Below are 22,869 nucleotides of genomic sequence, written 5' to 3'. Positions count from 1 at the left end.
CGAACAAAATGGCCCATTCAGGACATGGATGAGCAAGCTCGGAGTGAAGGAACTTGACTGGCCTGCACAGAGTCCTGCCCTCAACCCAATAGAACACCTTTGGTGTAAAATAGAGTGGAGACTGCAAGCCAGGTTTTCTCATCCAACATCAGTGCCTGACCTCACAAATGCACTTCTGGAAGATTGTTCAAATATTCCCATAGACACACTCCTAAACCTTGTGGACAGCCTTCCCAGAAGAGTTGAAGCTGTTATAGATGCAAAGGGTGGGCCAACTGAATATTGAACCCTACGGACTAATGCTGCGTACACACGATCATTTTTCATCATGAAAAAAAAACCGTTTTTGAGCATGTCGAAAAAACGACGTTTTCCCAACTTCATCATTAAAACGACATTGCCTACACACCATCGTTTTTAAGAAATGCTCTAGCAAAGTGCGGTGACGTACAACGGCACTATAAAGGGGAAGTTCCATTCGCCTTGGGGCTGCTTTAGCTGATTCCGTATTAGTAAAAGACGATTCGCGCTTTTCTGTCTGTTACAGCGTGATGCATGTGCTTACTACATTATGAACGGTAGTTTTATCAGAACGAGCGCTTCCATCTCATAACTTGCTTCTGAGCATGCGCGGGTTTTTTACGTCGTTTTAGCCCACACACGATAATTTTTTACAATCCGAAAAACGACATAGTTTAAAACGACGTTAAAAAATGCAGCGTGTTTTTTTTGTCGTTTTTCAGAACCTGAAAAATGATGTGTAGCCCACACACGATCATTTTAAATGACGTTTTTGAAAGAACAACGTTTTTTCATGATGAAAAATTATCGTGTGTACGCGGCATAAGACTGGGATGTCATTAAAGTTCATGTGTGTGTAAAGGCAGGCGTCCCAATACTTTTGGCAATGTAGGCCCGGATTCACATACATCGGCGCATATTTATGCCGGCGTAGCGTATCTCATATACGCTACGCCGACACCGCGCAGAGAGGCAAGCACCGAATTCACAAAGCACTTGCCTCCCAAACTGCGCTGGGTTTCCTCGGCGTAAGCCGTCGTAGGTGGAAGTGGGCGTGAGCCATGCTAATGAGGCGTGACCCCATGCAAATGATGGGCCGAGCGCCATACAAGTACTTAAAACGAACGGCGCATGCGCCGTCCCGTGGATGTATACCAGTGCGCATGCTCAGAATCACGTCGGAACAACTGCCTAAGATACGTCGAATCACTGCCTACGACGTGAACGTAACCTACGCCTAGCCATATTCACGTACAACGTAAACGACGTAACATACGATGGCTTGAGTTCCCTGGTCCATACCTTTGCATGAGTTGCGCCTCACATATGGGGAATAACTTTACGCCGGACATACGACTTACGCAAACCGCGTATATTATGCGCAGGGCGCCAGTACGTTCGTGAATCGACGTATCTCCCTCATTTCCATATTTAAATAGGAAATCAATGGGAGTGCCAGATGCGTCCAGCGTAACAATGCGCCCAGGATATGCCGGCATAGGCAAGTTACGTTGGTGGACTGAAGCCTGTTTTTAGGCATATCTTAGTTCTGTGGGCACCGCGCACAGATACGACGCCGCATTTTTACACTTACGCGGCGTATCTCGAGATACGTCGGCGTAAGTGCTTTGTAAATCTGGGCCATAGTGTATATATAGTACACACAGAGAGGTTATTACCCTTAAACTACTAAAGTTAATAACATAAAAACTAATACCAAGTTCTATGCAACTCAATAATGAATGTATACACCTGTACACATGTCTACCTTTGTACCTGTATTAAGTAAAGCCTTTGGAACCTTGGTTCTTGCCTGGTCAGAAGTTACTAAAGAGGTTTATAATAAATAACCGGAACATATAAAGTTAACAAGTGGGTCTTTAACACATTGGGGTATGAAGACATCAGTGTAGAGTGGAGTAATGTGAAGACACAAGTGGTTGCGTAGAGTAACAGAAGTGTAACAAATATACCCGTTATAGGTGGCATGGCCTCTAGCAGCGAGGAAGATTGCACCACAGAGGTTCCCATCCTTTACAGAACCTGCATAGCAAGGCATTGTCCCCAGAGGAAGATCCACTCTCACATGAGCAATCTTCATGGACAGGCCCTGGTATTCCAACCAGGAGTATATTGGAAATGGAGAACCCAACCAAACATTGGCCTCTAATGTTGAGAGGGGAGGAGAAGGGAAATGCCTACATTAGCTACATACTGTAAATAGTCCAACCAGCCCAATCCCTATGCTGTCCTTTTTTTGAATCAAAAAGGTTTTTATTGCTCACACAACACATTGACACGAAAAGGATGACATTTTACACTTTGTAGGTAAACATGCATAACAACAGATTTACAGTTTAAACAGTTTGAACAGATGCACTTCTTCCCACCATAGTGTTCCGTTATTGTACTCACACAGGAAACCCGACCCCCAGCCCCTAGCTCCCATCTCCCCCCTCCATCCATTTCTTCTCCCTCCTCACGGTCTCCAAAGCTACTAGTCCACGAGCCTTGCTGATTTTTTCCCCTACCTCTCCAACCCCCCAAGTAACCTTGCTTGAACTAGCTCCAAGGGGCTTAAACCGGGCGTTGCGAGCCATGGCTCCCAGAGTTTAAGGAATTTCCCTGCGTTCCCCCTGTGCTGGTAAATGTACTTCTCCATAAGCATTGTCCTACCCACATGTTGTATCCAGGTCTGAACCGAAGGGGGCCCCCTTGATTTCCAGTGTATGAGAATGAGTTTCCTCGCCTGGAACAGTGCCCTGGCGAACGCCGCCCTAGTGGCTTCTTCCTCTATCACTCCCTCCAGAATGCCCAGCAGGCAGCAAAGTGGGTCCAGTGGGACATTGGTCTGAAACACCGAGTTTAGGGTCACCAGAACCCCCGCCCAGTATCTATGCAGCTTGGGACAGTGCCAAAGCAGGTGGACCAAATCGCCCTGTGCCGCCCTGCACCGCCCACATAGCGGGTCCGGAGCCCGGCCCATTTTGAAGAGTCTCTCTGGAGTGTAGTGCACCCGAAGTAAAATGTAGAGTTGGGATACCTTTTGTGATACGTTTAGTGAGCAGGTATTCACCGCCTGTAGAGCCTCCTCCCACATGTCCCCCTCAATAGGCCCCAAATCTGCCTCCCACCGTTCAGCTACCCTCATGGGATGTCCTTCCAGGAATGAAGATAGGAGCATGTTGTAGCAGTGTGAGATCATGCCCTTGGTGTCCTGCGCCTGACATAGTGCCCGGAAAATCGGTGTGGGGGATTGAACCCAGTCAACTGCTGTCCCCTGAGCCCTTACTGCATGTTGCAACTGCATGTAATAAAACTGCATGGTGCGGGGTAGGTTAAATCTGATTTGTAATTCACTGAAAGGTAGCAGGGTCCCCCCCCTAAAGAGATGTTTAAGATGCGTGACCCCAAAAGCACTCCACCTGTGACCCTGTTCAATTTTGCAATCTCCTCAATAAATGTTCCCCTTAAACAGGCCTTGAAGGCGTCCCAGCCCTGAGTCCGTTCCGCCCCCTCCCAATTTTCCACAAAGTACTGCTCTATCCGACGCGCAACCTGGTCATGGGAACTGAACAATTTCAGCCAGAAAGCGTTTAGTTTCCAAGGGGCTCTGGGCAAAGAGGACACCGGGCGGGTGGTCAGGTGTGCCACCAGCGGAGAGTGGTCAGAGACCCCCCTCGGAAAGTATTCTATCTTGGGAACCATGTGGAGAACCTGTGGGGACCCAACACACAAATCTATACGGGACAATGAGCCGTGCGTCTTAGAGAAGCATGAGAACTGCTTGGTTGTAGGAAATCTAGCCCTCCAGACATCAAGCCACCCCACCTCCCCCAGCAATCTGCTTAAGGCCGTTCCCCTGCACCCCTGGGGTATCCTAGCTGGCGGATGTCTATCCTCTCTCGGATCCATACAAGCATTAAAGTCCCCCATAATCATTACAGGGACATCCGGCTTATTCCCCAGATAGGTCAAAAGTAGCTGCAGCACCTCCCTCGAAAAAGGGGGAGGAATATATACAAACGCTAGAACCACAGACACCGTGTACAATTTTCAATATAAAAACACATATCTCCCAAGCGTGTCAACCAGTGTATCAATTTCCTGGTAGGCCAAGGCACTATGGATCAGCACACTTACCCCCCTTGAATAGGAGGTGTGGGTAGAATGATAGGCCTTGCCCACCCAGGAAAATCCTAGGCACCCTACTGTGTCTTTAGTGAGGTGGGTTTCTTGCAAACCCACAATAGCAGGGAGAATTTTTTTTAGGCCAGCACGTATCATAGTTCGTTTCAGTGGGTCATGGACGCCTCGCACATTCCAAGACACTATCGGGGTGGTGGCCATGGTTGGGGTAAACAATAGTTACCGACTGAGGCCCGAGGCCTCAGAGTCAGGTCCAGTGAGTTGGGCCCCAGCCGGGGCCAGTTCAGTTCCAGCAAGTAGCTGTGCATCAGGTGGTGTAGTCTTGTGAGCAAAATATCAAAAACTGTTAACAAAAAGTAACTTAACATACGTGTCCACCCCTCAGCCCCGTCCGGGGCAGAGGTCGATCTCCTCCACGATCTCCCGCTACGCGGGCTCAGCAATCGACGTGTGCCAACAGGGCACCCAAAAACAAAGGTGGACTCCCCCAGCCGGGGGTCGGTGGTTGCATCGAATCGCACTCGCGTGCGGGCCCCCCCCTGTAGCATAGATTCCAGAGGGGGTGCAGTTCAACTTCTGAAGCTCTAAAGTAGTGCTAACATAGCAAAAAAAACAGGAACAGTCCCGGCTTGCAGGTAACTCTTCAACTGGTCTGCGACAAACACAATACTCAAGTAAAGGTACAGGCAATACCTCAGTCACCCCGGTCCTCCTCTCGGCGCCTCCTCAGGTCCTGTTCATTGTGATCCAGCCACTGTGCGGCCTCCGCCGCCAATTCAAAGAATGTAGCCTGGCCCCTCACCGTGACTCGCAGCTTGGCCGGAAACAGCATGGCATAGTTAACTTGGATCCTTTGTAGGCGTTTTTTAACTTCCATAAATTTGGCTCTCTTACGCTGCACCTCAGCTGAAAAGTCAGGGTAAAACGATACTCTGGCTCCATTGTAATGTACCGTTCCCCTCTCCCTGGCCAGCCTCAGGATGGTTTCCCTGTCCCGGTAATTCAGGAGTCTGGCAAGCATGGATCTGGGGGGGCTGCCAGGGGGAAGGGGTCTGGGAGGCGTGCGGTGCACCCGCTCTACTGCAAACAGCGTGGAGAATGCATCCCTGCCAAACACCTCCTGGAGCCAGGTCTCAATAAATGCAGTGGGGTCCCTACCTTCCACCTTCTCCGGGAGGCCCACCACGCGGACATTATTCCGTCTCAGGCGGTTCTCAATATCGTCTGTTTTCGCGTTAGCCTGTGCGGATTGCTGTAGTGCAGTCCTGGCATCTCTGGTAAGGGGTGGCAGCGCATCCTCTATCTCACTGATGCGGCCCTCCACGGCCGTGGTCCTTTCCCTGATCTTCTGGAGATCATGGCGCATAAGGGACACCGTCTCCGTGAGCTCTCCAAACTGCGCTTTCAGGCCATCCACTGAGGCAGTGACCGAGGTCGTGCACTTCTGCACCGCCCGGAGGATTTCACTGAGTGTGGGCTGTGGGGCATCCTCCTGCAATTCCCCAAATATGTCCTGCATAGTGTCCGAGGAACTCTCCAGCGGTAGCGTGTCATCCATGGCTGAATCGCCATTTTGGCCCTGCACCCTCTGCGCCCATGTTAACTGTGAAGGAGCCGGGGAGCTGGTGGGGCCGTGCAGCCTCTGGGTGTAATATAGCATGTCTTTGGGGGGTTCTTTCCCCTGTTGTTTAGCCGCCTTAGTCATCTTACCGCCAGCCTCCGAGTTTTTCTCCGGTCTGCGCGCTGCCTTCTGCTGCTGAGAGACCCCGGCGCCATCTTGGATGTCCATGGCCGCTGAGGCCGCGGCCCCCTTCTCCGGTTTACGGGTCATTCGGATCCCCGCCGACCGTCAGTTCGCTTACCGCTGCAGCCTGTGGAGCGTACTGGCTCAGGTAAACCGGTCGTCTACGTCGGTGTTAGCCGGGAACAGGATCACTGTAGGATCGTTAGCGGGAGCTCCGTGAACTGCGACTGTTCACATGCCCGTCCAGGCCACGCCCCCCCCTATGCTGTCTTTTAACCACTTAAGCCCCGGACCTTTAGGCAGCTAAATGCCCAGGCCAGGTTTTGCGATTCGGCACTGCGTTGCTTTAACAGACAATTGCGCGGTCGTGCGACGTGGCTCCCAAACAAAATTGGCGTCCTTTTATCCCCACAAATAGAGCTTTCTTTTGGTGGTATATGATCACCTCTATGGTTTTTATTTTTTGCGCTATAAACAAAAATAGAGCGACAATTTTGAAAAAAATTCTATATTTTTATACTTTTTGCTATAATAAATATCCCCAAAAAATATATAAAACATTTTTGTTCCTCAGTTTAGGCCGATAAGTATTCTTCTACATATTTTTGGTAAAAAAAAATCAAAATAAGCGTTTATTGATTTTTTTTGACAAAAGCTATAGCGTTTACAAAATAGGGGATAGTTTTATGTCATTTTTATTCATAGCTTTATTATTTATTTATTTTACTACTAATGGCGGCGATCAGTGATTTTTTCCGTGACTGCGACATTATGGCGGACACTTCGGACAATTTTTGGGACCATTGTAATTTTCACAGCAAAAAATGCCTTTCAATTGCATTGTTTATTGTGAAAAAGACAGTTGCCGTTTGGGAGTTAACCGCAGGGGGCACTGTAGGAGTTAGGGTTCACCTAGTGTGTATTTACAACTGTAGGGGGGTGTGGCTGTAGGTCTGACGTCTCGATCGAGTCTCCCTATAAAAGGGATGACTCGATCGATGCAGCCGCCACAGTGAAGCACGGGGAAGCCGTGTTTACATACGGCTCTCCCCGTTCTTCAGCTCCGGGGAGCGATCGCGAGGGGGTGGCTAGAAACTAATAGCCGCGCCCTCGTCCCGGATCGCTTCCCACGGGTTTCCGACCGCCGCATGTACCGGGGGGGGGTCCCGATCAGACCCCCGACCTCGGGAAAGGCAGGGACGTACATGTACGCCCATATGCCTGTACGTGCCTTTCTGTGGACGTACATATACATGCGGCGGGCGTTAACCGGTTAAACAAGCTGTATGGATCCTTCACCCTCGGGTGCACCCTTTGGTTTGATCTGTGTGTGAACCTTCGGCTAGCCGGACAATCAAAAATGACCAATACGCATATGGGTTAATATGATTGTGTATTCAAATTCTGACATCGTAGACAATTTATAATCTTAAACCACAAAATCTCCTCCCTCCCTATACCTCCCAAAACCTCCCCTTAGCCCAACACCCTTCCAACACCCCAATGTCCAATCAAATATTGAGTTTATAAAAACGACCCTGTTACACAGAGGATATACAAAGTACAAAAACATAGAAAAAACACACAAACAATAGCTCCTTAACATGACCACATCTAACACAATTCTTGCTATAGCAAATGTCACCCCATTCATTCCAGGACATGTGGCCTAGAGTTGGCAGGTGTCTGTACACTTTGCTGTATGTATCTCAGGCATATCATCTTGATATGAACTTGTGGTCACATAACATCTGCAAAAACATCTCTCTTTGTAAGATACTTTTAAAAGACAGTAATATTCCTACATATAGAGGAACCCTAACTATTGTTATATAAAAGACTTGCTCAAGCTGTGTTAATGCAAAGATAGGCGCTATATGTATGTAGCTAGTATGCTGTATCAATGTATATATTGTAGCTGATATATTAAGCAATATATTGGCAATATGTATTGGCAATTTCCTCTCACAAGGAAATACAGCTTCCTCCATAATCACACAGGAATTGTAGGAAAGGTGCCCCAGAGGTATCAGAAATACAATATAGGTGAGCAGAGCCAGAGCCCCAATAGGAGACATTGATAGCACTGGTTCCCCCAGGTGATCACCCACCTAGCCTGTCAGTGTCCACTACTGCCCCCATCAGGAAGGAGTAAGCATGTGTTACCACCAGGTATATTTTGTGACCAGTCATTGTGTCTACCAGTGGGAGTCATCCAGGTTGCAACCAGGGATGGACTGGCCATTGGGACTACAGGGAGTTTCCCGGTGGGCCGATGGCTCAGTGGGCCGGCTTCAGTGACAGCGGACCGCTGCCCCCCTCCGCTACTCTGTCTCTCCCTTCCCGCAGCACTCACCTCCTCTCCCTGAATGAATGAAAACTTATATAGCGCAGCACATGCGAATTTAATCGCCTCTGGGCGCTTGTTGTTCCTGTCTCCTTTGGTATCAAAAGAGATGAGTCTTGATCTTTCTCCTGAATGCTAAGTGATTCTCCTCCAACCGAATGCTGGTTGGTAAAGCGTTCCATAGTCTAGGCCCTTGGACCGCGAATCTCCTTTCTCCTTTGGACTTGTATCTGGCTTTGGGTATCTGGAGGAAATTTTGATTGGTGGAACGCAGAACGCGATTGGGTTTATGAGCTTTTATTTTTTCGCATAGATAACGGGGAGCATTCCCATAGATACATCTATGCGTTAGACAGAGTGCTTTAAAAGTGATTCTGTCTTTTACTGGTAACCAGTGAAGGGCTCTCAGTGAAGGTGAGATTGATTCCCAAGGTTTTTTCCCAGTCACAAGTCTAGCGGCCGTATTTTGAACGACTTGTAGACGAGCGATTTGGTACTTGGGGAGTCCGAGGTAAAGGGCATTTGCATAGTCCAATCTTGAGTTTACAATAGCTCCCACCACAACCGCTATGTCTTCCTTGGGAATAAAAGGAGTAAGTCTGCGTAGTAGGCGCAGCAGACTTACTCCCCACAGCACTCACCTGGGGGGAACAGAGAAGCAGGGGGAGGACAGAGGAGCATGGGAGATGACAGAGGAGCATGGAGGAGGGGACAGACAGCTGACTCAACAGCTATGGCCTGGGAGTTTCTCACTTCTGCCTAATCTTGTCCCATAAGGGGGAGCACCGAACTGATTCTTTGCCCCGAGTGAAATAATGTCTAGCTTCCCCACTGGTACTGCCTATAAGAGTACCAGTACCAGCCGTTCTACTCTAATAAAGTAGAACGGCTAGTGGCTAGTTAAGGGGGAGAGGGGGCTTGGGTGGCCGGGGGGGGCAGGATTTGTCCGGCCGCCATGGGAGAGACCTGTCAAAGTGGGCCAGTCTGGATGAAGTCCAGGGCCAAATTTTTGTCCCAGTCCAGCCCTGGTTGCAACCATGCATATCTGGTGTGCGAGTCTGTGGGGAAGAAAACAGCCAGCTGCTTAAAGCATTCAGAGATTCTCCATGAATACTCTGGATGCATGGTTGTGCCACCTGACATAGACGCAGGCGCAGGCACCACCTCACTCCTGATGTCCCCCCGGCCATTCTGCACATGAACGCACACAGCCCAGAGTTTAGAGCTGGGGGTGGAGAAAGAATCCCAGTTGATGCAAAAATTCTCCTAGGCCTCCCTGAGAACAACTTTCACTATGTATTGCTCCAGAGGGGCAGAGTGTAGCTCCATCTAGTGTCCATAATGTGGTATTACTACCGCAGTGCCACACAATTGCCACAAAATGATCATAAGAAATCACTACATGAAACAGAATACAGGCAATATTGGTCATAGATTGGGAAATGTGCGTCATAGTTTTTTCAACATTTTTTTTTTTTTAAACAGCCCTCTAAGTGTTTGTGAAAGCTTACACCACAAAATGTACTCAATGTGACAAGTGTTTATTCAACCATTACAAATTCTGACATTAATGCAGCACAGTAATTTCCTATGATCATCAGCTCCATCTAGTGGACATAATTGTATATCTGTCTTAACATACCCCCATTAGTAAAAATAGCACATTACAGCATTGTGGCCACAAGATGTAGCCAAATAAATCAGTGTATGAAATAAAAATAAAATACATCCAATATTCATCACAGCTGGGTGAATGCTGGTAATATGCGCTCAACAAATGTTAAAATAAAAATAAACCCCACAAAATGTACACTAAGAGGTAATGACTCCATTTTTATTTTTCTCCGGCTATCAATGGCCAACACGGTACAACACTTCATCCATGTCTTTGGTGATCTCTGATCTCCTTATGAACTGTTTCTTACATGATGAAGATCAGCCATGGAGTATATCTGAGGTGTATATCAGGGTGTGCTTCTTCCCCACATGACAGCTGTGATGTCCAGCAACATTCATATACAAGACATTTCCCGCACTCAAGGCACTAATACACCTCGAGGGTTGTGTGGGATCCCCAATGTACAGGGAGACAGGACTTCAGTGAGGAACATTTCCCTCACTCAGGACAGGAATACGGCTTCTTCCCCGTGTGAGATCTCTGATGTGTGTAAAGATGGGACTTCAGTTAAAAACATTTCTCGCACTTAGGACAGGAATGCGGCTTCTCTTCGTGTGAGATCTGACATGTAACAAGGTTTGATTTTTGTGCAAAACATTTCCCGCATTCAGAGCAGGGAAGTGGCTTCTGTCCTGTGTGAGATCCATGATGTCTATAAAGACTGGAATTGAATGAAAAACTTTTTTCACACTCAGGACAGGAATACGGCTTCTCCCCCGTATGCAATCTCTGATGTGTGGAAAGACTGGACTTCTGTGAAAAACATTTCCCACACTCAGGACAGGAATACGGCTTCTCCCCTGTGTGAGATCTCCGATGTCTGTAAAGACCAGAATTGTCTGAAAAACATTTTCCACACTCAGAGCAGGAATATGGCTTCTCACCTGTGTGAGATCTTTTATGCCTATCAAGTTCGGATTTAGAATTAAAACATTTCCCGCACTCAGGACAGGAATACGGCTTCTCCCCTGTGTGAGATCTTTTATGCACATTAAGTTTAGATTTAAAATTGAAACATTTCCCGCACTCAGAACAGGAATACGGTTTCTCCCCCGTGTGAGAACTTTTATGCACATTAAGTTGGGATTTAAAATGGAAACACTTCCCACACTCAGTACAGGAAAACCTCTTATATGTTGAAAGGATGGCACCGTCCCGCACAGTCTGAGGCTCCTCAGGATAAGAGGAATACGATGGTCCGGCACCGTCCTGCACAGTCTGAGGTTCCTCAGGATTAGAGGAATACGATGGTTCGGCACCGTCCCGCACAGTCTGAGGTTCCTCAGGATAAGAGGAATACGATGGTCCATCTACACTGTGTGGTGCCGGATGGACATTTGAGGTAGTCAGGATTTCTCCTGGACTATACTGTGTGATGTCCTCATCTTCTACTTTACAGTCTGGAGACAAAGTGAGACAATCCTCCGAGGTTTTCCTCATCTCCCGTCCATCTACTAAAATAGAAATAAAAATATTATTACTAGACATGAGCAGATTGGTTCCCCTAAACCAGGACTCCGCCCACATCAGGCAGCTTTGTCTCTGAGGATCTTACAAATCCCCCCTCAAGGTAACTAGTAAATGGGTCCTCTGATCTCCTACCAGATTATTTCTTTATTTATGGACCTTAGTCAGAGATTGAGGAAACAACGGGAACTGTCACATTCTGTTTAAGGTTCCAAAGTGTGAAGATGTTATCACATTATTATCACCATGTAAAAGTCTGTGCTCCAATCAAATCATCAGATATAAAATGTCCAGCTGGTAGGAAATGGGTGTAACAAAAGAGAATCCATATTATGTGTATATATAGCAGGGGGTAGAAGGGAGAAAGCAGAAGTCAGGACTATGTAATGTACAACATATTGTAAAAGATACAACAGATAGGACTATATAGTATCAGAATGATGTAATGTACAACATAGAGTATATAGTGCAGGGATCAGGAGTATGTAATGTACAATATAAATTATACAGTGTAAGGACTCATAATATTGGGAATCAGTGGAAGGTTAAATGTTTACATGAGACAAGTTGCAGAGATCCCACACCGCTGCCTCCCATCCCCTGAGACTGCACTCAGTGACTTGGGTCTGAGACTATACAGACATATCCCTCCACCCCGCACAAAAACAACAGAACAAGTAACCCTGTCAGAGATCTTGGTAGACCCGGGCATGAGAAAGAAGACCCAAAGCACATACCTCAGGTGCCTGGGTCTAGTAACACCTATGGTCTAAGATTTTTGCTGCCAACTGAACCCCAGAATCTCCATAAATCCAGTCTAGATACATAAATTGTGTCTGCAGCACAGAGAATGAAGATTTTCACCCAGTTTTTATCAGTGAGGGAAGTTTATCTGAGAGAAATCCAGGATAACAGGATGGGGAACACAGCTTAGGAAAGTGACCATGGGATTACAGGCTGATATAACCCAGTAGTTGCCCTACTCTGGAACAATCAGTGAGCAGTATCAGTGGAGTAGAGATGGGCCAAATGGCCCTCTGTTCGGTTCACTGCAGAACTTTGCAAAAGTTCGGAGCTGAATAACGAACCCCATTGGGGGGGACATGTATCAATGAAAAAAATGTTTGTAAATGTTTTTATTTTTAATGAGCAGTGATTTACCGATGCTTAAAGTAAAACCATCAAAATGAGAAATAACAAATAAATAAACCTTTAAATATAGTGTCTGGGGGGTCCCCTTAGTCTGCTTGTAAAGTGGCACATCTGTAGCGTGTATAGAACCAGCTGCAGCAATAATGACATTTAAAAAGTAAAACAAATACATTTTCCATTCAAGCTTTCTTTATTTTTTAAACAATGGCTTGGGGAGCCTGTTTGTTGTGCCATACTAACACAGGTACTCGTTGATGGCCCTCTGCTACATGTGCAACCGCTGCAGCATTTCACAAATCAGGCGGTTTACAGGCACCTGGACTTCCCGCTGAATTTCAGCCAACTGAGCGCTGGCTGTGTATGACCACCAGAAATGGATACAGACTCTTCTGGCCTGCTTTAGGAGATCTTCCAACCCTGAGTACCTATTTAAAAATTGCTGCACCACCAAATTGAGGACATTCGCCAAGTATGGCACATTTGTAAACTTTCACTGTCGGAGGGTGGATAGGAGGTTTGTGCCATTGTTGCACACCACCATTCCTGGCTCCAGCTGGTGTGGCATGAACCATCTCTGGGCCTGCCCCTGCAGAGCTGCCAGAATCTCTGCTCTGGTGTGGTTCCTGTCCCCTGGCAACCCTGTGTGTCTGCGACTGGCTCCTGCGACTTCCTGCTACTAGTCTTCCAGGAACTACACCTCATCTGATATCCAGTGTCACTGCTCCCACGGAGAGCCTCCTACTCATCCCGGCTCGCACCTCCCGCTACAGCTGTCGGAGTCTTCATCTGCAGGCACTCGTGTTCCTCCTGTCCCTCTGTGTTCTCTGTTTCATCTCCAGCGGTGCCAGGGCGGGAGATACAAGAGAGGCCGACCTCGTCATCTCAGTCTCCCATCAGGTTCGTGACCGTACCAGTCAGCCAGTGATGGAGTCTGAAAGGGAGGTCTCTCTTCTACAAACCCTCTGTCGGACTGTTACCGCACTCTCTCATTCGGTGCAACGGTTACATAAGGACTTTGTTCAGCTTCACGACCAATTGCAGCTTGCACCCAGCCTGGCTTCTACCTTTGAGGACTTGGGAATCAGGCATTCTGCTGCTCAAACCGTGACTTGTAACCATGTTGAACTTTCCTGTTCCCCTGAGCCAAGAGTGCCCCTACCTGAACGTTTCTCTGGAGATCGTAAAAGATTCAGGACTTTCCAAAATGCCTGTGAACTTTACTTCTCTCTGCTACCCCGCACCTTCTCTACAGAAGAAGTTAAAGTGGGATTCCTTATCTCCTTATTGCTGGATGAACCCCAGGCTTGGGCCCACCGGCTTCGAGAGCAACATGATCCTGTCTTGGCTTCCGTGAACTCCTTTTTTGCGGCCATGGCTCAACTATATGCTGACCCTTTCCGGCATCACACAGTGGAAGCTACTCTGAGTCACCTGCAACAGGGCTCCAGGCCCGTTGAGGACTATATATCGGACTTTCGCTTATGGAGCGCTGATACCAAATGGGACAATTCTGCCTTATGTTTCCATTTTCATCTCGGCTTGTCGGAAGCTATCAAGGATGAGCTAGCCAGGGTGGTGGACACACCTTCATCCTCGAATGACCTGATTCTTCTTTCTATACAAATTGATCATCGTCTGCGGGAAAGACAGTCTGAAAAAGCCTTGAATTCCCACTTGTTGCCTGTTCATTCCGAGCTTCCTTTACCCGCCTCCTCCGCAGCTATGCCGAAAGACACCCAGAAGGTTCCGCCTGCCAGTTTTCCGAGATCTCCTCTGACTCAGCAAGAACGATCTGGGCGTTATCATAATAGACTCTGCCTCTACTGTGGCGATGAAGGCCATTTCCTTCAGTCTTGTCCTCGAAGACACCGTAGGAGACCCTCTCCTCCATCCCAGATGGTTGCTTCTCCAAGCCTGGGCCAGAACCACACTAGACATGTGCACTGCCAAAAAAAATTGTTTTTTTCGTTTGTTATTTTCGTTTTTTTTTCCGTAAATTCGGGAAATTCATTTCTTTATCGTACATCACGGGACACAGAGCTGCATAGCCATTACATGTGGGTTATAGAGTCTACCTTCAGGTGATGGACACTGGTGTAATCAATTAAACAGCAAGTTCCCTCCCTATATAACCCCTCCCCTACTGGGAGTACCTCAGTTTTTTCATCAGTGTCTAAGGTGTTGGTCACGAGTTAACATGTGCTCTTAGGAGCTCCACTGGAGGGATCCATGCTGGATGTAAAAAGCCTCCATAAATCCGGATCCGTCCAAGGTGCTTCATAGCCAAAGTGGACGGTACCCGGGCCTCGGTACGAAGAACGAGGTTTAGCCTATAATGCCTCTCTGCGGAGGGCTGGATCCTGGGTTCCAGAACTTTGTGCCTTCTAAGGACCAAATGTTTTTCCTGCTGCCAGGGTGCTATATAGGTCCAGGGGTGTGGTGTTCCTGCCATGGACCCCGGTCCCTGAAGGTCTAGGACTATACCCACGGTGAAGGGGGAAGATTGGGCCTCTTGCTTGGCAATACCCTGCAGCGTGGAAAGGTAAGAGAGGGACCTACGGGACTTGGTTCGACAGTAGGTCTTCTGTAGGGGACTATGGGTCTTGCCTATATTATGTTTTTATGCATGGGCAATGTAAACCACGATGTCTTCTGAGACGGGATGGCTCAGGGCACCCATATACCTCCCCTAGCCGGACATGTAGCCTGGGCCACTATGTCTGTTCAGACAGGATGGCTGTAGTACCCATATATCTCCCCTTGAAGGGGCTGGTACATAAAAAAAAAAATGCCCTTAATCCTATGCAAAGCATTGTCTTCCATGAGTAGCTGCAAGTCTTATCTGTTTTTCCACTACTATGGGCAGTAAAAGACATGCCTGATGTTTTCAATTACCATGCTTTCCAAAGACGGAAGCTTAGGTGTTAGCTGGTCTATTGTGCGTCCCACTTCCTCAGCTTCAGGCTCTACCATGTCGCACGTGCTCACCGGCTCAGTGCAGTCGCAGAGAGGGCTCTTCAAAAAGGCCCAGACGTCAGAGCTCTGTAAAGCTAGGGGGACACAAACGCAAGCACCTTGTGTGAGTTGGATACAGATTCATCTAAGACGCCTACTCCGCATCTAGCTGTGCAGATTAGCAGGCATTGTTGCTGCCAGACTAAGTTCAGCTGTTGATGCACCTGGGTTAAGCTCCTCTGCTTTTAGCTTAGGACTTTGGTCTCCCCATTGAATAAGGTCAGGGGTAGGAATATAAAAAGGAATCGCCACCTGAACCTGGTGGCCCCTTATTCTCCCCTGTAGAGACAGCTCACAGATTGAGCCATCAGACCTGTCAGGCAATCAATGCAGCCTCCCCCAACATTGCAGCCACTCTGCATGTGTTTTGTTTTTTGCATCACATTTGTTGTTCTACAAGAGGTTAACTGCTATGTTCGCAGCATCCTCACAAAAAAAAAAAAAGCAGGGTGTGTCCCTTTTCCTGCTTTAATCCTTAAACAAAGGGATTAGAAGAGCTGGGGATGAAGGTTCACTGTCAGAGGACAGGAGACAGGAGCTGCAGCCTAACGAGGAGAAGCTATCAAAAGCCCTACAGGTTCTGATTGCACCTGCAGTCTTTTCAGAGATTCATATAACTTCCCTCTGCCTACTTTGCCAAAGCCTCTATCTTCTCCTTAGAGTGTAAAGAGAGGTTTTCTTATAGGTGTCTAGTAAGACCTCCATATGGTCCTCAGCCTGGTGTCGGCTTCAGGCTAACCAAATGCACATCTGAGGGATGCACAGTTGCTGGTACACATTGCTAACGTCTCTTAATTGAGGAAACGCACATCTACAGAGGATAACTTCCTCTTTACCAGTCCGCATGTTGCATAAGATACATGAGTTTGGAATGCATGTGGGATAAAAACAAGTAACAGAGCATGTTTTATTGTGGATCGCATAAGGATACATGTTTCTGTCTGTATGGTGTTGCATGTTTGTTAGAGTTGCATAGAAATGATTGAGTACATAAAGATGCTAGTTACCTGATCACTCAAGTCCTGGATTACCCAAGGATATTTGGTCACACAGAGAGACTTGTTTCCACAGAAAGGCCTAAAATCGCATAAAGACGTTTGTATGTATAAAAATGCTGGATCACACATGGTTACCTGATCACCCAAATCCTTGATTACCCAAGGATGTTTGGTCACACAGAAGTGGTTTGTTTCCACAGAAATGCCTAAAATCGCATAAAGTTGCTTGGATGCAAAAAAGATGCTGGATCACACATGGTTACCTGATCATCCGCGTCCTGGATTACCCAAGGATATTTGGTCACACAGAGAGGCTTGTTTCCACAGAAGTGCCTAAGTTCGCATAAAGATGCTTGTATGCATAAAAATGCTGGAATCACACATGATTACTTGATCACCCAAGTCCTTGATTCCCCAAGGATATTTGGTCACACAAAGAGGCTTGTTTCCACAGAAATGCCTAGAATCGCATAAAGAGGCTTGAAGGCATAAAAATGCTGAATTACACATGATTACCCGATCACCCAAGTCCTTGATTACTCGAGGATATTTTGGTCGCACAGAGAGGCTTGTTTCTACAAGAATGCCTAAAGATCGCTTAAAGATGCTTGAATGCAAAAAGAAGCTGGATCACACATGGTTGTCGGATCAACAGCGTCCTGGATTACCCAAGGATACTTGATCACATAGAGAGGCTTGTTTCACAGAAATGCCTAAAGTCGCATTAAGATGCTTGAGTGCATAAGGATGCTGGATCGCACAGGGGTGCTTGGTCACACAAGAGTCCTTGGTCACACAAGGGTTCTTGTCCGCACAGTAGTGCTTAAAATGCATAAGATGTTGATCGCATGGAAGATGCTGAATCGCATAAGGATGCATGATTACTTTAAAGTTGCACATGGCGGCCTAATTAAGCAATACAGGATTCCTTGTGTTTGCATAGAAATACGTGTCTGCATGGGTTCATGTTGCACATTGTTGCAGAACACGTTTATAGCGCATGCTTGCTTGCAAGATGCTTGTTCCAGAGCACACATGCTATATGCATGTTTTGCTTAAAACATATTTATATGAATTCATGCTTCCAGGAACACATGCTGCCATGTACACACACTTCCATTGAGGCATATGGCTTTAACACTTGCCACATACACACATGGGGAGCCAGTTGCATATGTGTTTATTTACTTGGGTTTGCAGAGGTTGTCTGCGTTTTGCAGGGGAACAGCACTATCTCCAGTTGGTGGTCTTGCCCTTTTGGGTTAGCCTCCGTGCCTGGGTTGTCAGGGTGCTAGGGCCCGCCTCTAGCAGGTCTGTAGGCCCAGGGTATAGCAGCAATGGCATACCGAAGCAAACTCCTGCTGATGGGTCAGTCAGTAGCATGGCTGGACCTAAGGGTGTCCAGCATGGTCAAGTATCTGGAACTCTAAAGATACATTCTTTCATTTGACAAGAAGCTGGGTATGTTTGGCACAGTCCAAAAAGGGGAGTTTTTTGGCCTCAGACAAGACCATCGCTATAAGAAAACTGGTCTATGTGGTCACGGCAAGGAACAGTTCCTTACTTTTGGCCTTTTGATTAAGGCACTAGGGAAGATGCTGGCTTCATTCAAGACAGTTCCCTATACTAACTTTTATTCAGGGCTGTTATAAACAGTATTTTGTCGGCCTAGAAAGAGTGGATCTTGACCTAGCATTATCCAAAGAACTCGGTCCCAGAGATATGCTGGAATTCCTCTTGGTGATTCTTAGCTAAAAGGGTTTGCCAGGTCAGGAAGAGACCATGGCCCAGGGGAAGTAGTCAAGCTCCAAGGGAGCCTTATTTGTCAGCTAGAGCTACCGATGGAGCATCTGGCTTAGGGGCCTGAACATTCCGGTGGCAGGTTGGTTCTGTCAGAGTACAATCAGACTATGCCATACTAGTGATTTACTTAATTTACCAAGGAGGAGCTTGTGCCTTGCCTATTGACATTCGTCATTTCATGAAATGCAGAATTGGCAGGCGATTCGCTGGAGCCGTCAACAAGTGTCTCCGGGAGAATGACCTCTACACCCCGACTGTTTTCCTGACCAAATGTCACAGAAATAGTACCCTGTACATAAGATGTATTGGCGTCCAGGCTCAACAAGAGATTGAACAGCTTGGGGTCAAGGATAAAGGATCCACCCGCATGCGGGGCAGATGTGTTTGTAATCCGGGGGGACCAGTTGTCACTGGTTGTGTCTCTCCCCCCAGTGCCGCGACTTTTGTGGCTTCTATGCAACATTAGAGGAGAACGGAAGCTGGCCTGATTACTCCGGCATAACCCTGACGACCTCTCGGTGCAGGAACAGTAAGGGTGGTAGTAGAGGACCCACAGTCCCTTACATCTTGTCCAGGCCTACTTTGCAGGGGGTATTACATCCTGCCTTGCAACAGGTGAATTAATGGTCTGGCTATTATAGCCCACATTCTCGAGGATCGGGGCTTTCAGAATCAGCGGCAATTCCCTTGATTCATACAAGAGAGCTGGCCTCCAGGACCAGATATCCTACGGTCTGGAAGGCCCATGTTCCTGGTGTGAAACCAGATGGTGGCATCCGTGGAAGTTTGTCAAAGGTAAAATTCCTGCCTTCCTACATTTGGAAAGGAGACGGAGCTAGCCTTAAGTTATATCAAGGATCCGATCTCGGCCTTGCTTCCAAAGGTCGCTTACTTCACACTCTTTGGTCCGGGCTGTTATACAAGGGGTGACGTGCATAAGTCCACCAGTTGGGTCGCCCTTGTGCTCGGATGATTGGCTCTAGTTTTGTCGGCTTACAGGGTCAGCTCTTTGGGCCGATGCACCATATTTCTCTTCATCCTTTAACAAGGAATTGGTGTTCTTGGTTGTGGTAGCCTCCAAGAGAGTTTCAGTATTGGCAACTTTCTTGGTATAGAGCCACACTCAATTATTCTTACAAGTAGAGTGATTTTCATCCTCACCCAACCTTATTTACCAGAAGGATCTAGTATTCATTTGAATCTAGATATTCTTACCTTCCCTTTTTTCAAAACCTTGTTTCACGGAAGGAAAAGTTATTGCTTTTCTCTCAATTGAGATGAGAGCAGTTAAATACCTATCTGAAGGTTTCAGAAATAGAAAGCTGACGTTTTTATTGGGCTGCCAGAAGACCCTAGATGGGCAGGCAGTGTTCAGGTCAGCTATTAAAATGGTTACACTCTCTCTCTCGTTGGAGTAAGAAGGGTTTAGGCCTATCTGAAGCGGCTGCTCGGATATGGAAAACTGATGTTGTTGCGCTACCAGGAGGCCCCAGGAAAGGGCAGGCAGCATCTAAAATCAACTGTTTTTAAGGTTGATTCATCAGGTTATTATTCAGGCTTGTGGTTAGAGTAGGATTCCCCCTGTTTTTTTGTGGGGGTGCTCCCTACCAGGATGGTAAGCGCTTTATGCGCAATGCATTTCCAAGCCTTTATGACGTAGATTTTCAAGGCCGCAACTTGGTCATCTGTGCTTACGTTCACTAATCAGGTGAACATAAGACGGCAAGAGGATGCAGCTTTTTGGCGCAGTATGCTGCAGGCAGCATTATAGGTCCTCACGTCTGATGGCGGTCTGCGTTGTTGGTGTCTCCCTCCCCTCAGTAAGCATTGCTTTGGGACATCCCACATGTAATGGCTATGCAGCTCTGTGTCCCGTGATGTACGATAAAGAAAATAGGATTTTTATAACAGCTTACCTGTAAAATCCTTTTCTTGGAGTACATCACGGGACACAGAGTCCCCACCCCTCTTGTTTGGGGATATTGGGACACTTATTGCTTTGCTACAAAAACTGAGGTACTCCCAGTAGGGGAGGGGTTATATAGGGAGGGAACTTCCTGTTTAATTGATTACACCAGTGTCCATCACCTGAAGGTAGACTCTATAACCCACATGTAATGGCTATGCAGCTCTGTGTCCCGTGATGTACTCCAAGAAAAGGATTTTACAGGTAAGATGTTATAAAAATCCTATTTTTTTCCGTTTTTGTTTCATTCGTTTTTTTTATTTTTTCGGAAATTCGTAAATTTCGAAAAAAAACTTTTTTTCGTTTTTTTGCTTTTTTCGTAAATTCTGCAAATTTTCGGATTTCCGAAAAAGCAAAAAACGGAAAAAGAAAAAAAAAAGAATTTTCGGAGATTCGGAAATTTACGAATTTTTCAATTTTCGAATTTCGGATTTTTAAATTTTCGAAATTTTCGAAATTTCGTATTTCCGAATATTTTCGTATTTCCGAATTTTGGTATTTCGAAAATTGAAAAATAAAAAAATGCGAAAATTAAAAAATTTGAAATGTCTAATTCGAAAATCGAAATTTCGAAAATTGAAAAATTCGAAATATCAAAAATCGAAATTTCGAAAATTGAAAAATTTGAAAATCGAAATTTCGAAAATTTAAAAATTCGAAATTTGAAAAATTTGAAATTCAAAAATTCGAAAACTGAAAAATTTGAAAATAAAAAAATTTGAAAACTGAAAAATTCGAAATACGAAAATACAAAATTTCGTAATTTCGAAAATTGAAATTTTCAAATTTTAAAATTTTCGAATTTTTTAATTTTCGAATTTTTCAGTTTTCAAATTTTTCGATTTTTGACATTTCTAATTTTTAAATTTTCGAAATTTCGAAATTTCTAATTTTTAGAAATTTCTAATTTTTTGAAAATTCTAATTTTTTGAATTTTTGAATTTTCGAAATACAAATATTCGGAAATACGAAAATATTCGGAAATACGAAAATATGAAATTTCAAAAATTGAAAAATTCGAAATTTCGAAAATTGAAAATTCCGAAATTCGAAAATTGAAAAATCCGAAATTCGAAACGTTTTAGTTCATCTAGCGGATAGTTCAGGTATTAAATCGGGAGCCGTCACTCTTGAGACTGCACTTATTCCCTGTTCCACGGCTTCTGGGCATCATGAACTCCTGACATCACATCCCCTCTGTTCCCAGTTATCCTAGGGCAACCCTGGCTGAAGGCACACAATCCTCTCATCAACTGGTCCTCTGGGGAGGTGTCTTTCTCTTCTGATTATTGCAAGAAACACTATTTTCCTCACACGCCCAGCCCGGGTGAACCATTCCTCTGCATCACTGTGGATCCTGAGACTGCTAAACTTGTGCCTTCCGTCTATCATGAATACCTAGATGTTTTCAATAAAAAGAATGCCGACACTCTCCTTCCTCACAGACCATACGACTGTCCTATTGAACTGCTACCTGGCGCTGGGATCCCCTTTGGCAGAATTTATCCCCTTTCTGAACTTGAACTTGAGGAATTACAGAAGTATATCAACGAAAACCTTGACAAGGGTTTTATCCGGCCTTCTTCTTCCCCTGCCGGAGCGGGGATATTCTTTGTTGAAAAGAAAGATCACACGCTCCGGCCTTGTATCGATTATCGGGACTTAAATAAGGTTACCATTAAAAATCGATACCCTCTACCCCTCATCCCTGAGTTGTTTCAGAGACTGCGTGAAGCACGTGTTTTCTCCAAGTTGGATCTAAGTGGGGCATATAACCTGATCAGAATCAGAGAAGGGGATGAGTGGAAGACGGCCTTTAGGTCTCGTTTTGGGCACTTTGAGTACCTGGTGATGCCCTTTGGGCTTTGTAATGCGCCAGCGACCTTCCAGCACTTTGTGAACGATGTGTTTCGGGACTTTCTTGATGTGTTTACCATCGTTTACTTAGATGACATATTGGTGTTCTCCACTTCCCTTGAGCATCATCGAGTCCATGTTAAGAAGGTACTAGACAGACTAAGGAAACACCATCTTTATGCCAAAGCAGAAAAGTGTGAGTTTGAGAAGTCCACCATTCAGTTCCTGGGTCTTGTTATCTCCGCGGATGGGATTGCTATGGACCCCCAAAAGGTCTCTGCAGTTCTCGAATGGCCAGCCCCGACTGATAAAAAATCTGTACAACGGTTTGTGGGATTGTTCAACTTTTACAGGACATTCATCAAGAACTTTTCAGGTATCATATCTCCCATCACACAATTAACAAACCCTCTTTTTTGCTAATTATGGGTTCCACCCATCCTTTTTGTCTGATGTTCCCCAGGAATCCTCAGTCCCAGCAGTACAGGATCGTCTGGACTTCTGGAGGTCCAACAACCAACTCTTGCAGGAAACCATCACTAAAGCCCATGCAAAGTATGGACGTCGGAACAAGCGTATCTTTTTACGTCGTTTGCGTAAGTCGTACGCGAATAGGGCTGTGCGTAAATTACGTTCAGGTCACAGGCATTGAGCCGACGTATCTTTGGGCGT

The sequence above is a fragment of the Rana temporaria genome, chromosome 4 (assembly GCF_905171775.1).
Source record: "Rana temporaria chromosome 4, aRanTem1.1, whole genome shotgun sequence".
Taxonomy (NCBI): domain Eukaryota; kingdom Metazoa; phylum Chordata; class Amphibia; order Anura; family Ranidae; genus Rana; species Rana temporaria.
Note: the sequence above shows the minus strand (reverse complement) of the source record.